The sequence below is a fragment of the Passer domesticus genome, chromosome 2, assembly GCF_036417665.1.
Source record: "Passer domesticus isolate bPasDom1 chromosome 2, bPasDom1.hap1, whole genome shotgun sequence".
Classification (NCBI taxonomy): Eukaryota; Metazoa; Chordata; class Aves; order Passeriformes; family Passeridae; genus Passer; species Passer domesticus.
Genome location: NC_087475.1, coordinates 6748189 through 6760471, shown reverse-complemented (window position 1 = coordinate 6760471; position 12283 = coordinate 6748189). Strand labels below are relative to the sequence as shown.

The 12283-nt window shown below is 42.0% G+C and overlaps 1 protein-coding gene and 1 long non-coding RNA gene across 2 annotated transcripts in view; both read right to left on the bottom strand.

Moving 5' to 3' along the window:
* DIPK2B (divergent protein kinase domain 2B) overlaps nt 1-1736 on the bottom strand; it is a 51097-nt gene extending 49361 nt beyond the window's left edge. The window contains exon 1 of the mRNA XM_064407186.1: nt 1117-1736. The gene's annotated coding sequence lies outside the window, so the exon portion shown is untranslated. The remainder of the gene's footprint in view (nt 1-1116) is intronic.
* Nucleotides 1737-7274: 5538 nt separating this feature from the next.
* Nucleotides 7275-12283, bottom strand: part of LOC135293162 (uncharacterized) — a 32372-nt gene continuing 27363 nt past the window's right edge. The window contains exon 3 of the long non-coding RNA XR_010355286.1: nt 7275-11591. This is a non-coding gene — a long non-coding RNA (uncharacterized LOC135293162). The remainder of the gene's footprint in view (nt 11592-12283) is intronic.

Below are 12283 nucleotides of genomic sequence, written 5' to 3'. Positions count from 1 at the left end.
GCCTTGGAAGCTGTTTCTTTGCTGTGAATGCTGACTCAGCTGAGCACCAAATAGCTGGGCTTTGCTTTCCAGTGAAGGAGACTCTGAACAGCACAAAGTTCCCCAGAAAATGTAATGTCTTCCCCAGAAAATCGTGGTTTTTTCTTAACAAAAGTGTCACCTTCATACACTGGTATTTCAGAACTTTTCTGACACACAAGAAATAAAATTTCTTACAGTCATAGCTAAGCTAGGCTGAGCATGGCCTGAGTCAGACTCTGAGCACCTTCTCTGAGCAGATATTTCTGTATCTTACTGCGGAGATATCACAATACAAGCTTAAAGATGCACCTTATTTCCTTAATCCTGGGAACAGATCCTTATCCTGGAGTTAGGCGCTTCCACTGAAATAACTGTATGGACAAATGGGACCTGAGTGAGCAATCCAGGATTTAAAAACAAATAATATTCCATACTAAAATCCCCATATTACATCAATAATTGAATGAAAACAGACTGTAAGAAAAGTGTAAATTCTTTTCCTCAGTTGTTCAGAAAATGTTTGCTTTCTATTTGACTCCTATGCTGTGATATATTTCATTGCTTTTTTATTAAAAATGCATTTATTGAAAATATTTCTGTAAGTCTCAGGAGACTTGGCAATCATTTTTATTGGATTGATCAGTTCCACTTGCATACAAATTGCTCTCTTTGAATTGACTGTTGCAATGCATCTTTTTTTATATAAACTGTTCTATTGATTCCGACATAAATAATGGACAGAGTACTTCAAATCATAAAAAACATCAGTTTGGGGGATTCTTACCAGAATCTACTACATACCAGACAACAAGAAATACAAAACCACAATGCAACAGAAAGGATCTATGAAACCTTTAGCTTTTAGAAACATTTCCCTCCTGATTTTGGCAGCTGCCATTTGTCTGTCAATTATATCCTTAATTTGCACACGTTGCACATGTTTTTAAATTAATGAAACATGAATAGGAAAAAAAATTTCCTTCAGCAGATCTAATGTGTCTAATGAGAGAAAAAGAAATAAGAAAATGGGGAGAAATTACATTCAGCTGTTCCATTTTTGTTTTGAACTATTATATTAGGAGGGGTTTTTCTTACCTTGTAGGTGTAGCTGCCTTTCTGCTCAAGTTAAGGCACAGCTTCATGTTCCCAAGAAATTATTTTCTACCACAAACATACTTGCTGCTCTTGGGATAGCTTGGCCAAGCTGCAGCTTATTTGGAAATCAGGTGTCTCAGTTGTGGGGTGGTTTGCTTCTCAGTCTACACTTCCTGCCCCTTCATTTCTGAGTCATCACCAGCAATGGAGTTCAGGCTGGTCTCTATTTCTCTTTACACTTCCATGTATGACGATCCTCCTCACTTTTCCATTCTAATTACTGTCTGGGGTTTAGGGTTACTTTTGGTTCTCCAAACTCCCACAGTTACAAGCACACTCTTATTTCCTTAGCTGCCAGTCAGGGCTCACTAAGAGGAGCTCAGGAGCAAGGCTGAGCTGGGATTTGCAGGCACAAGGGTGAATTGATGCAGTGGGGTCCAGCTTGTAATACAGGTTATTGAAAATGGAGGTGTCAGGATGAAAGTGTTTTCCAAGAGAGGATGCATCTATGCTGTAGGAGATACAACTGCCCTGTGTTCTGGGTTTTCCTGATCTTGTCTCATTTTCTGACTGGAAATATCACTCCTTCTGGACTGCTGAACATTGAGAAATTCAGGCCAAATGGGCATGTATTTTTTAGATTTTGTCTGGACGGAGTTTCTGGGCAGAGAAAGAAGGCACAGCTGGTAAATCTGAATCCTAGGCAGATGTTCTGCCCAAGAACAGTGAATTCAAGACACTGAAGATGGATAAAGGCCCATGAACATGCAATATCCTTCATGGACAGAGGCATTTCTGCTCAGGACATCTCTGGCAGACTTGTAGAAATCCTAGAAAGAGACGTTGTTCCAAATGTGGGCACTAAAAAAAGGTGAAATAAAGATGGGAGAGCGTTCACTGTGCTGCTCTCCAGCTAAATTATGTCTTTGGCCTTGTATTGGCCTTGATTTCCTGCCTTGATTTTACACTGAACCTGGGGCACACTGCTCAGGTGTCCTTGTCCTGCCACGGTGGTGGCCTCCTGTTTGCTGTTGGTCAGCAGCAGCTGTGGAGCACGACTTGGATCTGACAACAGCTGCAACATGAGTGCATTTCCTGCACAAAATGGAAGAAAGTAAAATTCCCCAGGACATGGTATGGTTTTTATTTTATTTAAAAAAAAAGTTATATAAATCAACAGGGGGTGCCCATATTTTCTTAAGACTGCAGAGGAATGGCTGACTTTTTTTTTTTTTCCTCCCCCAAGGGTGTTTTTTTTGTTGTTTGTTGGTTTTTGGGGTTTTTTGTTTTTGTTTTGTTTTGTTTTTCTGTTGGTGGTGGCTTTTTTTTCAGAAATTAAGAAAAAAGAAAAAAACCAAAACAAATGTTCTCACCCATCTGTCAGCAGTCCATTAGCACACAAGTCCTTGGCAGTAGGGAGAAGAAGAGCTTTTACCAGGCTCTGAGGTGGATGGTGGGGCAGAAGCAATGCTGGCTGGCTTGAGGCAGTGGCAATATGTCATGTCTTGTTGGAGCCACTCCTTCAGCAATGGCCACTCTGATGCCTCTTCTTCCTCCCTGCCTTCCACTGACTGAAATTTCTCTTTGCATACAATGCAGCGCTGTGGAACGGGTGAGATTCCACATTTCCTGACAATATCTGGTTATTTCCCAAAGAGAAAGCTGCTTCCCAAGAAAACCTCACCACGTGATCTTGAAATGCTTCTGCAGAACTTGCCTGACTGATACTTTGCTCGTCTCACCAGAAATCTGTGATTATACCCTTGTTTCCTCACACTTTGAGCAGACTCAGGAGCAGCCACAAAGCGCTGGGGCTGCCCTCCCCAAGGAGCCCTGGCCAGCTTGCCTCCCTAACATGCTTTAATAACAACTTAAATGCCCCTGTCCACGCTGTGGAAAAATTCTGTGAAAAATGGAAAAGAATGATCAGCTTAAATGATGGTCTGCAGTGACAGGATGGGGAAAGTGAAGCTGTTTTTTTCTATTTACACTGTGCTCCGTGGAGACAGCAAAGCTTCACCCGGGCTTGCTTGAATAATGAGCCACTAAACAGAGAGCTGCATATCACTTACCAAACAGCTCCTCACAGAATTCGTGTTAATTATGCCATTCCTTCTGATTAGATTCAGCTGATTTCTCACTCACATGGCTCTGTGGTGGGAACAGCAATGACACATCCATGCTGGAGCAGTCATTGGATAGCCTGAGAACTCGCCCTGCCAGCCATGGTCATTTGCCTGCAAATTGACACCTCTGCCACGCAGGGAAGGGCTCTGTGTGAGCTCCTGGAAAAGCTGTGGCTGATCTGCAGGGCAGATTGTCTGCAGAGAATGGGCAGAGGGGGAGATCTGCTTCCCAAAGATGTGCACACCCTCCCAGAGCTGGGGTATGGTCGTGAAACTTTATTCTCGTCACAGATTCGATGATGTGAACATTGGCAATTAGAGCTTTCTAGGCTTTTTATTTTTCACTTTTTTGGCTGCAGCTGGGCAGGTGATGGAGTCCATGGGGCTGAACGGCCATAATCCTGCAGGAAGAAGTTAGGAGGGAAGGGGAACACATTTTCCTGGGAACTCGGCATGGTGACAAGGGAGCCCATTGCTGATTCAGGCAACAGAATACAAAGAGAGTTTTAATAATGAGAAAATGAAATTAAGTGTTCAAATGCAGAGCATTGGATTGGTACCTCCTTCATCTTATTTCCCAGTAGTTCTGTGTGTTGTGTGGGAAGGGAAGGGAAGGGAAGGGAAGGGAAGGGAAGGGAAGGGAAGGGAAGGGAAGGGAAGGGAAGGGAAGGGAAGGGAAGGGAAGGGAAGGGAAGGGAAGGGAAGGGAAGGGAAGGGAAGGGAAGGGAAGGGAAGGGAAGGGTACCCACTGCTTGGAGCTCACTGTGGAGGTGCTGGCAGTCCTGCTGACTCTGGCTGGGAAGCAGCACAGCTGCATCACTGCTGTCCTGCTGGTGAAAATCTCATAGCTGGAGTTTGGTGCCTTGCCCAGGTGGGGCTAAGCTGTTTAAACCATTTGACTTCCACACTGTGAGCTCAGGGCCCTCTGAATCACACTGACTAGCAAAGTAAAGACAATTCCATGGTTTTTGTTTCCTCTACCAATGAAGGTTTCACTGGTTGCCTCTTGTGAGCCTTTCCTGGTGAGCTCCCACCTTGTTGCAGAGGAACAGGAGAGCAGAGCTCAGCTGTGAGCTCCAGGAGGAGGACTGTGTTCTGCCAGAGTTCTTGAACTCCCCTGCTCTCCCAAGGAGTGCTGGTGCTTTGTTTAGAGATCTTCTAGGCCTGTGGCTGGTCACCACACTGTGTTTTCTGTATTTCTGCTTTCAAATAAATTAGTTTTATATAGCTAACAAAAGAAAACAGTGGAAGCATTTCACTTTGATAGCCTTTAATAGCACTTCTTTTATGCAAGCAAATACTGATTTCATCCTCTGCCTGTGTACCAACATTTGTCTCTGAAACACTTCAGCTACAGCACCAGAAATGGTGTTTCTCTGTTAACCAAGGCCCACAAGTGCAGTTGTGAGACTCTGCTTCACAACACTGCTAAAAATACAAACGTTTGTGGTGCACACATACTTTGTTTATAATCTCATCACTTCGTATATGGCTTCCATTGCAAACTGTGGGATATATCATTCTGTCTCTTACAGTGTAGAAATGGTGTATAAAAATCAGATTGAGCCCTTTATTTATAGTTGTCAAGAACCAGATGACAGAAAACATCTTCTGCCTGGAGAATGATTACTGCTGGTGTTTCCTGGGTACCCTCTTCATCAAACAGTGGGAATGTTTCTTGTCTTTAGCATCACATCTGCAATGCTAGTGCCAAGAAAATGTCAATAACTCTGTTATTATGAATCCCTGCTTTCAAGGATTAATAATTTCACACTTACTCACACACAGGCAAAAGCATCGGAAACTGAAATTTGGCACAAACATTTGTAATCCAAGAGCAAAGCTTAATTCTGCAAAACAATCTCTGCAGTTTTGAGTTTGAGAGAATTCTCAAGGTGCCTGCATTTTATTTTTTTTCTTCGAGTCAGTTGTTTGGAAATGATACAATCTCACTTGCTATCTGGCAAGAACTCATTTGTATGCCTGAAGCTCTCAGTAGGGAAAAAATTGTGGTTTACTTTGTCATGCTTTCTTGCTTTTCTAAGGGAGTTTTCTCTAGATGCCAAGGAAGGGGAGATGGTGAAGTCCAGTTGGTACAATGGAATGCCTCCCTCTCTTCTAAATTTGTCCATTAAATATTCCAGCCACCCCTCACTGTTTAAAACACCTTTATGTGTAGCTGAGTAATATGTGTAAAGAATATTATACTGGAAAATGAAATTGCATAAAGAAACCAAAACCCCAAGTATCTCCCCAAGCATTGGAATAAAAGAAGTCTAGTTCACTGTGGGTTTTCTTTGAGTTTGATCAACTTCAGTTTTGCTAAGATATGAACTACAACTCAAGTTTTCCCTTACAGATAGCCATTTATAGTCTTTCCATTTATAGTCTCTCTTACTCTTTCTCGCCTTCTTGACCTTTCCTTTCTCCCATGTAAATTTTAATTAGCTTTTTCTCTCTCTGTTTCAATGAATTTGTCTGAAATTTATATCTTTGACAACTTTTCCCCTCTTCCTGTTGGATTTTTTCCTTTTAAATTGGTGAACAGGTTCAAAAAGTATTGCCAGGTCTTATAGTTGCATGTAATTAAAACACACGTACACTGGAAACAGACAAACCTCATTAGCTTAGAAAAGCAGGTTTAAAAAAGCCCCCTGGCTCTCTCAGCTTTTGTGTGACATTATCTCAGTTGTCCAAGAATGACTAATAATCTAAGAACCTGCAGTAATAGTGTGAATTTCTCATCAGTCATTGCCCAATGATCTTTGGGCACCTTTGCAAAACATAAGTGCCAAACATAAGGCAACATGCCCAGTTTGATTTTATTATGCAACTGGCAAGTTGCTAAATTACAAAAGTGTTGGTGAAGAAAATTTGAACAGATGTTTTTTTGTGGTGATGCACAATTTCATGTCAAAACCCAGAACTTGGTAGCATTCAGAACACCCACACTGTTGTTGAGGACAAGGGAATACAGTCCAGTTTAGCTGCTTGCAGAGACCTGACGCCCCTCCTTTGCATTTCTGGACTGCTGGCTTAAATAATTCACTCATTCTGAAACCATGCACTTGCTTCCTCCCTCAGTCACCAATCCAAAGCATGAACAAACTTCCTGAAGTTATCACTTCATATTTCAGCTAGTAAAACATGGCATTTCAGGCCTTTTGCACAAGTTGCCTTGGCTGCTGCTCCTGCTGTGGGGCCAGGGCATGACGGGTGTCCGGAACACAAAATTCAAGTGGAGGAAGTGTCAGGCATTTGATCCTCCTGTCCCTGCACGTAGTGCTGCAATGATCGTCAGCAAAGTGGAATATTAAACATTGCAGGCGAGACAGCTTGAGTGGGAAGCCTGTGGTTTCATGAGGAGTGCTCTTCATTCCCTTGTTAAAATGATGCAACTGGGTCAGAAACAACCAAAGTCAGTTCGTGATCAATGTGTTAAAGGCTGCCTACTCTAGTTCTGACAGAAAAGTTACCTTTTTCCACCTTAGGGAAAGGGCTGATTAGGCTCTTGAGTAATCTGTGCATAGAACTCTTCTCTTCTCTTCTCTTCTCTTCTCTTCTCTTCTCTTCTCTTCTCTTCTCTTCTCTTCTCTTCTCTTCTCTTCTCTTCTCTTCTCTTCTCTTCTCTTCTCTTCTCTTCTCTTCTCTTCTCTTCTCTTCTCTTCTCTTCTCTTCTCTTCTCTTCTCTTCTCTTTTTCTCCCTTCCCTTCCCTTCCCTTCCCTTCCCTTCCCTTCCCTTCCCTTCCCTTCCCTTCCCTTCCCTTCCCTTCCCTTCCCTTCCCTTCCCTTCCCTTCCCTTCCCTTCCCTTCCCTTCCCTTCCCTTCCCTTCCCTTCCCTTCCCTTCCCTTCCCTTCCCTTCCCTTCCCTTCCCTTCCCTTCCCTTCCCTTCCCTTCCCTTCCCTTCCCTTCCCTTCCCTTCCCTTCCCTTCCCTTCCCTTCCCTTCCCTTCCCTTCCCTTCCCTTCCCTTCCCTTCCCTTCCCTTCCCTTCCCTTCCCTTCCCTTCCCTTCCCTTCCCTTCCCTTCCCTCTTCTCCTTTCCATTCCTCTCCTCTTGTCTCATGCCATCTTGGAGTTAGAAATATTTCTAAAACCATCAGTTGGATTTAGATTGAATTTTGGCCTTCACAACCTGCTGCAAGAGCACCTCATACAAGAAATCTGGGCCAGCCAAGCCCAAACAAAAAATTGTCCCACACCAAACAACAAATCCACAAGCCTGCAATGAGAAGCTGACTATGTGGAGAAGAAGATCAGCCTCCACAGTATTTGCCTGGTGCAGACTGCATGCCAGGTTGGTTCTGTAACAATACAGAGAAACCAGAATATGACATCAAAGGTGATCCTCAGATAACCTCTGGGGGAAAAGCCTGAAACAAAAACACTGATTGACCAAAGTTCCTGATCCCTTTGGCTTCAGTCAGAGTATCCACATACTTAAACAAGTTGGAGTCTCCTGCCGAGTGGTAACTTTAAAAGGGAAAGAAGAAATATGACATTTGGGTGCTGGGTAGGGCTTAAAACCTACAGTAGGTGCCCTATGTGGCCTTTCACCTTCCCAGAGAGTGCTTTAAGGGCTATTCTGGTGTTAACTGAAACCCCTTATATGCCTCTTACTTTTATTCTGTTGTTAACAGGAACTCCCCATATGCCCAGTATTTTTGGTAATGACAAATCCCCTGTTATTATCAGGTGAGGGGAATTTGCCCTGTAAAAATAGCTTTTGCTGCAAGGCTGACAAGACACCTTTAGTCTAATCAAGACAGGTAACTCTAGGTCTGGACAACTGGGAGAAAGTGTAAAAAGTCAAGGCAGTTGTTTAATGGCTGATAAGTAATTTCTGTGTACATCAAAGAGAGATAACAGTGCTCATTTCCTCCAGGAGTTTTGCAGCACGCTGCATCCTCTGTTCTTTCTGCAGAAATCACCCCAAAACCTGTGTGAGACATTCTGCTTGTACATTTTTCCCTGCATGAATTATAATGGTATAAAACTAATGGAATAGAGAGGAGCACGTCTGTCATCAATGTCCATACCAATATGGCAAGCACTAAAAAGCTCCAGCTCCTCAGTAGTGCAGAGAATGAGGGCTGGGTGGATTGTATTTCTGGAACTATTATTACAGAGAGACTTGTAAGAAGGATACACGCTGTGAATGAAATGGGTATGGAATCACAGAGGCTAATGATAGAAAAAGGCCATTTATGTCAACTGCTGTATTTCCCTGCTGCTGTTCCCAATGAGATATGGTGTATTTTTAGTGCTTTGTCCAGTCTGGTTTCATATGTAAATATAAAGATTGTCATCCATAAAAGATCCTGAAATAGTTTTGTTCTAGTTCTGTCTTTCCTCTTCCTTCTATCTCCCCCCCTCCGCTTAATTTCTTATTCAGGTTAAATGAGAACAGGAAAGACAGCCGTACATTTTTTTCCCCCTTTCTGTTCTCTCTTCTTTCTATTGTTTGACCCTCTTCATAGGATTTACCTGACCTGATTTTTAAAAAATTGCATTTGGACATTTGAGTTTTATATGATTTCTATCATGGGGCTCAGCTTGACAGGAAACAACCCACTTGCAAAAAAACCTGGAAAACAAATAATAAACAAGCAGTGATTTCTACTCAGATAGGAACTGAACGGAAGCTTTTGCATTTGCTTTCTTGTGTTCTGTGTCTCACATTGCCCACCTGTCCATTATGCACAGCATTCCAGTACAGTGAGCCAGGGTGTGGTTTAGATTGAAATCAAGTACAGGCCATGCCACAAAAGAAAAAATGATGTCACCATGAAATAAAATATTTTTTTTTATATAGACAGACCTATATCTTTCATATTTGGGGGTACTATTTCCCTTCTTTGACTTTGCAGCCTTAGACAGTTACATCTCAAGTAGATATAAACTGATATGGCACAGCTTTCAGCAAATGAAGGCAAGTGATCTGTGTCAGGATAGAAACTTGTCCTCAGTGGTTTGTCACTGCACGTGCCAGCAAGTCAAGTGGGGAGGCTGAGGGAGCTACAGCTGAGGTGCTGCTGTCTTGAGTGGATGGCCCTCAGCAAATCCTGTCTTTGATCCATGTGCAGTCACATCTCTGCTCTGAATCTGGTGAGCATTAATACCTTTGATTAGTGGAGAAATTAATGGCCTCTTTGTTCCTCATGGGAGAAACCCATCTACATGGTAGCCTGAATGGGAACACAGAGAACAAAAAGACGTAAGGACTGAATTAATACCAGCTGAGTGTGCATGCCCTGTCTGCAGGAAAAGAAATAGAGAGAGATGGAAAATGAGGACACACCAGAAAATTACTTGTCATCTGCTGTTCAGATAAAGCTGTGGAGAGAGAGAGAGACCAGGGGAAAAAAGAAGTTCTGTTATGGATTGTGTTGGCTGAAAAGAGTCTTGAAATAGAAACTGCGTCCTATTGTCCATCCATGCTGAGTTCAGGGAAATAGGGCTCCTGCCATCCTTTTTCAACAATAAGCCTTGCACAAAGCACCCAGCTCCAGCACTGGCTTCTTTTCCCAATAGAAACAACCCTCAAGGTATTCAATACTGGCTAACTGCTGTGGTTGCTTTGAGGGAAGAAAAAAAGAAAGGTGTTTTTTTTCAAAAGAAAGAGAGGTGAAGCTAAATGTACTTACCTAATCCATGTTACCCCTCAGGGACAGGCTGCCACGTCCCACGACTTTGGGAAGTCCTCCCAGAAGCTGCTGAGAGCAAAAGAAGCCTCAGCCCTTACTCCAACTTATTCCTGATTTACTCCAGGGAGAGAAAAAACAATATCCAAGAGGTTGTGAATTTATAGCTGTCTTATTTTGTAAGTAGTTCTTCATGTTTGTGACATTATTTCTGTATCGACAGTGAAATAGTCACTTTACACATTTATTTCTAATAGAAAACTCACTGGTAGTCATGTTCAGGCAATCTGAAAAATCACATCTGTGTCTTAGCAACAGAAAGCAGCTGAAAAATGGCCAGCAACAACCTGACACTGCTGTCCTTCCACTGCCACAAGAGAAGTGAATGACATTAAAATCAGTGCAGATTTGGGAAATGGCATAAATTTTTTCATGTAATACTTACTGGCCCAACTTTTAGGATAGCTTGATTTTTATTTTTCATCATCTTCTATCTTGCCATGCTACCTTACAACCTTCCCTCTCAACTTGCTGTTGCATGTTGGGCTTTCTGAGTATGGTCTTTGGGTTTTACCAGTGCCCTTCCCAAGAAATGTGGTTTTTGCTGCTTTCCTCCCATTGCAATTACAGGATGCATCTTAGAGACTGAGTCCTTCGGTCTTTAAAAAAGTTCTGTCTGTAACAAGTTGCTTTTCTTTTTCTGTTTAAATTAATCTTTAGCCATTCACTTCACAGCCCTTGTGTCCCATTTTGTCTTCTATCACACAACAACCAACATTTTGATTTCTTCAGTGTACTTGTGTTTCCATGGTGAAGGGAATATGATAATCTTTTCTTGTGGCTTTACAGATTTGAATGGCATAAACTATGGATAAGCTTTTTAATCTTCTAAAATGTTTTGGGTTTTTTGCCTTGAGTGCTTTGTGTTCAAGTTAAATACCATTTATAATCAGGTGATTATTAGATATCAGCACTTCAAGGCCAAGAAAGCTAGTGGTCTGAGTTCCAGAAAATTTCACTCAATTACCTTTACCTGGGTTCAACGTCTTGTATTTGCCTAAAGCATCTCCTCCAGAAAGGCACCTGGGTTTGAGATAAAGGATTCACCACTTCATGTGGTAGTTTGGAAAATAATTAATCATTATCTTAGAACACTGTGCTTTATTTCTCATTTGAATTTTCCCAGATTTAACCCCCAGATATTGATTCATGTTTGCCTTCTGCTTGATTAAAGTACATAAGGTACTTATAATAAAGGAATATTCGATCTTTCCTTTGACAGCCTAAACATATGGAGCTCTTCAAGTCTCTTGCTTGGTGCTCTTCTGAACCAAATCAGGGAAATGAATTATGCTGCACTCAGTGTCCTACAGGGGAAACAATGGGAGAGTGTTTGGCACAGAAACATTGTGCTGGGGCTTGGAAGAGGAGGAAAAAGAGGAGGGAGAGGAGACAGACATTCCCAGGGGAGCTGCACAGAAATCATCAGAGCATGACCCCAGGTGCCTGCTTGTGCCACTGCTCTGCAGTTTCTCACCTGCTGTCCTGGAGAAGTGGTGAGGATCAGAGCCTGGCCTTCAGCTGTCTGCATCAGCCTGGCTTGGACCCTCACAAATCCTGAAACTCACCTGGCAGGGACAGGATCCAGATTTCTCTGCAACATGAGCAAGTGATCAGACAAAAGCATTTTGTCTTCATCATAACCTGCTTAAATAGAATAAAGAGACCATGCTAGGGAGAAAAATAAAATAACTTTTGTTTCATTCTTTTGAAAGAGGTATTTTGGCAGTCATGGGTTGAAGAGAGTAAAAATCATCCAGTTCCAACCCCCTGCCACAGGCAGGGACACCTTTCACTAGACCAGGTTGCTCAAAGCCCTGTCCAACCTGGCCTGGAACACTCCAAGGACAGGGCACCCACAATTTCTCTGGGATACAACCTATTGCATAAAACATATTTGGAAGAGTATAAAATATGTGTCCTCATACCAAAACAGCATCATTGAAAAAAATACTAAGTTGACAGCACTATATAATTTCTATATATTATATATCTGCTTGAGTATTTTTAAGTAGATGCAGTTTTTTAATACATATTTGAGTTTTATATGTTTAAACGGGTAAAATTAATATTTATTTTTAGCTTTTAAAAATGTATAGAAAACACACAATTAAGGACAAGATTAATGCACAACATATATACAGTTCCCAAAGATCATAATAAAAAGCTGCTCCAAGAAAAGTGCATTAGGGTGATTTGGCCAAAGTTACAGGTTTAAGATTACAGTATTAAACTTTTAAATACCACATTGCCAGGTCTGAAATAGCTGGTGTGGGGTTAATCCTGTGTCCTTGTAGAATTTTAATGCAAAGCAAAAAATGAGCTTGGTGAGCCTAGGC